Raw genomic sequence first — 5,348 nt, 5'->3', positions numbered from 1 at the left:
CACGCATCTCATCCCCATAAAAATCAACAGATTCATCACCACAGTCACAACCTACACATGTACATATTCTTAACATGAACAAAAGTAACAAAATGCAGAAATTCCATCTAAAAAGAATAAGTAGAAACTTGAAATTCTGGCTAGAATAAAGAGTAAACCTTGTTGGACTATGTTTTTTGGGCTGACTCTCTAATTGCGATACAACCCTAGCATTCACAGGCTGCTATAGAAAATGTCTATGGCTCTCGTAAGGACAAACAAGCCAAATATTGGTGAATATTGAAAAGAACCAAATGACGATATGGTCATTCTTGACTACATATAAAATATAAGACAGTCATAAATTAGAATAAAATCTGATAAAAACGAATGACCAAAGTAAATGAATGAGTTCTAATATAGAATACCACTTGAGAAACATCAAAAGGCTCAATTCCTGTCCAAAGACAATACCACTAGAGAAAGATCCATAATCACTGCTTGAGCTACTTGAGTTGCTACATTGGATGCTAACTGCTGTCGTCTCTTTCTCAATATCAACACTAGGGAAGTTTGTTGCAGGCATCTCATCCCCACCAACATCAACAGATTCATCACCAGGGTCACAACCTACACATGTACATATGCTTACATGAACAACAGTAACGAAATGTAGAAATTCCATCTAAAAAGAATAAATAGAAACTTAAAATTCTAGCTAGAATAAAGAGTAAACCTTGTTGAACTATGTTTGTGGGCTAACTCTCCAATTGTGATGCAACCTTAGCATTCACAAGCTACTATAGAAAATGTCAGTGGCTCTCGTAAGGACAAATAAACCAAATATTGGTGAACATTGAAAAGACCAAATGACGATATGCCCATTCTTGATTACATTTAAAATATAAGATAGTCATAACACTAGGACAACATACCGCGGGATTAGGAAGCCTTGTTGAACCCTGGGCATTTCTGGTGCCTTCGCTTATCTCTTTGAGGCAATTGAAAACAATGTTTTGTAGCTCCCATAAATAATCATCATCAAAAGCATCAATATCAACTTCTATTTCCTCCTCATTCTGACTTAGACCAATGTGCTTCCTTAAGAATGTAATTATGGGTACCGACATCTCATCTGGTAATTGTTCAAGATCCTGACTAAGGTTCTTCTTTTCATTAAATGACATCGGGTGTTTGCATTTTTCAACCTTCGGTTTCTGCTGATTTGGTACATCTAAGAGTGGCGCAGAATTTGGAGGTTGCACCTTTGGTTTATTTCTTGTTTCTGTAATTTTGTTACTATGTTGTTACTTCTTGTTTGGAATAAGTTGAACATCCTAAGTTAATTTTCTATAAACTTCTTCTCCAGCCAAATACTTGTAACCTCCAATGCATAAGGGTAATCAGGGAGCATATTGTATGAAGTCCTAGCTCATACCTTTTTAGATTTTTTCATGATGGAATCCCTGTTGAGGTTGCTCTGAAGTTGGTGTCACTCACGAGTTAGTATAAGGAGAGAGGCCATTCAATGTATGAGCCAGGGCTTTCTCTTCTGCTAGAAGAAAGAAACCCTTACCAAAGGTAAAAACCCTTTCCAACCGTTCCAAGCGCAAAGGCAGGTACTCCTAGGGGCGGAACAGAGCGTATGAGCGCCCAATTAATGTTCTTGAAATCAAGGGGTGTTTCTTGATATTGGTGGCTCCGCGAGCGAAGCCAAGGTGCCTCCTCGGGTCTTTTACCTGAAGCCATTTTATCATATCCTGGGCTGTGTTCCATCGCTGGGCCTCGGCCCCTCATCTCTCTCACCATCTCTGCGCCCGCCCTGTGCTTCTCATATCGGCAACCCATTTCATTAGGTTAATTTTAGCACTATCAATTTGGTTAGCACGGGCAGTTATTATATGAAACTGTATCAATCCAATGGTACACTTTTCTCCAATCGTCTAACACTTGATCCGACGGTGTAGACCAATGAAGAGTGGCAGATAGGGAAGTTGATTTCAAAAAAAATGCCTTACAACGTAATTATTACCGAAATTGTTTATGGCCAAAAACTTTTCCCGCAGAAAATCTCAATTGTACCTTCTAGCTCGTTACATTACACATCATATATGTCCTTTGTCCTTGCCCCATTTATTGCGGAATTCAAGGCATCGTATTGATGCGGAATAATACGACGTGGGTCCATTAGGAAGACACGCATATAACCTGCACAAATCCAAATCCAGGCTGTACCAAATTATTTATGACACTAATAATTTTCCACGCAGCCAAACCAGGTTGGAAATGCTCGTTTCCTCCCTTTTAATGTTGAGTGAAGGTATAGCGCAGCCTAAGTTTCAATAAAAATGTATTGGCATCTGAAATTTCATTCTAAGGTGGAGTTGTTTATCACCAAAAATAAATATAACACACTTAAAATATTTAAGTTATGATTTTTTCATATTTTTGTTTATTTTTGTTTTTTAATGGAATGTATTAATAATATCAATCAAAGGAATCTTTGCAAATGAGAAAATTAATAAAATTAATTTTAATATAAAATTAATAATATATATATATATATATATAATATGTCTATGTAAATAAATAAATGAGTGAATTAAAAAAATTGCAAGTTAGTAAATAAAATGTATTCACCACATAATAGCAATGGTTGTAACAACTTTACTTTTTTTTAATAAAAAAAATACATTTGGTTATATATATGATTATTAAATATAGATAAAATATTTAAATATTTATATTTATAATATGTATATTGATTGAGTGAAAGTTAACCTATTTAAAAAATGTTTAGTTAAATAAATTTTATTTTATAAAGGTTATTTTAACATGTTTGTGACATTTATGAAATAATTGTATTTGATATAATAGTGTTAACCGATTTGATCAATAACTATATATATATATATATATATATATATATTATTTTAATTATTATATATAATTTTTTTTTTTAAAATTCTCGTATTATCATTATAATAATAATAATAATTATGTTAATATGAAATGATTATTTGGTTATACATATATAAAAGACATAAAGACATATCATTAAATAAAATATTGAAAGATATATGATTAAGTAAAATATTGAAACAAAAATAAAGAGAAAAGAACAAAAGTTACTTATACGGTGAATTGGTACATTCCTATTGATCTCGTGCAATATTTTTTCTCAGTTGCCAATTTTATTTTTACATTTTTTAGGGTATATGTTTTCATGAGACATTTGTCAAGGTATAATTGATCATGTTTTGGTGTTGCATTTATTTAACTAATAATGTTTTGTATGATATTAGTTAATATATAATTTAATATAGTGGTAGATTTGATTAATTAGTAATGTATTTATATAAGGTTTGTTAAGATATAATTTAGTGAAATGATCTTAAAAACTTTTTAAAACTAAATAATACCAACACATGAGAGTATTTTTCTGAGGATTGTAGCTATGAGATTATGAAATTATACAACTTCATGAATATGAGTAACTTTATGTGAATATAAAGGTTTATTATTACATTTTACATATGATGAGGTTTATATAATTAAGGAATTGAGGATAAAGGAATTTGGAATCTTATTTACAAGGGCAAAGAAATATAGATATGACCGATAAATAGTTATAATTTGTGGGTAAAGACATTTTAGTAATTATTTTATGTACTATTTTTCTTTTATACTTGTCCTCATTATAAGATATTTCGATAAGGTTAATGAAAGTAACAACCTAGTGATCATGGCATAATTTTCAAACACAATTCTAGTTTATATGAATGATGGGTTCAAATGTAAAATGGATTTGAGATGATTGTTGAACCTAATGTTAGAAAATAGAGAGAGATCAGATAGTAATTACACACAACGGCAAACACACTTTGAAATATTTATTGATCACGACAGTTACACATATATATGACATAAATCATTAACTTCGACGCATCTAGATCATGACTACAACTCATACATATGGAACAACAACTTCTAGTTTGACTCTTGGGAACTCACAATGACTACTTACAACAACACATGGAAGCATTACTTCCAATACCCTCCCTTAATGCTTATATGGAAACACTGAAAACACAAATTAAAACAACAAGTATAATCTATGTGTGACTAGTCTTCATCAACACTCACATCCACTCTGGAATCTTGCAAACACTGTTCTTTCACCACCACATCTTCGAGTTGTTACTTGACCTCCATTTAAAATGTAACCACCTCTGACCATCATTGATGAACATTGCAAGATCATCAATATTGACACCTCAGCTCGTCGGGGTTTCCACAATAAGTTTTGTCAAGTAATGAACCATCCTATGGATCAACCACCATCTATAAGATATTTCACTTTCGGTTATCCATTAGTTACTAGGATGGAGTTATGGATATTGAATGTCTTCAAAAGTTGATCAAACAATTTGACCTTACTAACACACAATATTTGATGTTTCTTAAACGGGAGCTTCCAGTTTAAGAACCACCCACCCTTTTTATAACCATAATTGAAAGAAATAGAAAAATACTTCAACTCACACTACAAACATACAAACAAACACACATATTAAAATAACTTAAGTCTCTTAGCAATTCATTTGTGAATAGTTGAACCTTATGCAATGTAGTTGATGTACGTCCTACCAATCATAAAAACGTTTATTGATCTCAGAATCCATCCATGGAATTATGAGCTCCTGTAATTTCTGAAAGGATTGGTCAATGTAGAAGGTCCCTTGCTCGACCAAGGCCAACGCATTCTTGCATCTACAAAACTTCATCTCTATTGTATAATAACAATCACCTCATTAAGCCTCACAACCTCCTCATGATATTGTTGGCATGTGTCTTCACTTATTGAAAACCCCTTCATTTTTGTCAGTCGCGTTGCTCATTCCAGCGCTCATATACTAGATCAAATGCTTTATCCACAAAGAATGGGAAGCCATCTCCAGTGGCTAACCTTTTGTGATTTTCTAAGCAATAACCTTCCAGAGGTGAGCAGGAGACGACCTCTATCTCAACGCAATTTTTTTTTCCATATCTTTTGATATCACTATGCCATAAAAAGCACCTTGTCACCCGTTTCTATTAATAACATCAACCTCTATGTCAGATCCATGGTTATGAACAAGCTTTTACACCACTCCACGTGCCACAGGAAATGATAGGAAACACTTTAAGCAAAACAACCTCAATGCCTAAAAGAATTACAACCCAAGAAATAGCCAGAGTGCAGTGATCTAGACTCTGGTGGAAGATTGGCCCAATTCTCATTCATCTTGCAAAATAATGATATGGTGGGATGCCACTCTAATGACAGTGGTTGTAGCCACAACGATCCCCTCAACAATTGGCTCGGG

The sequence above is a fragment of the Pinus tabuliformis genome, chromosome 4_2, assembly GCF_031772625.1.
Source record: "Pinus tabuliformis cultivar Carrire ecotype Pingquan chromosome 4_2, CPIR1, whole genome shotgun sequence".
NCBI lineage: Eukaryota > Viridiplantae > Streptophyta > Pinopsida > Pinales > Pinaceae > Pinus > Pinus tabuliformis.
Note: the sequence above shows the minus strand (reverse complement) of the source record.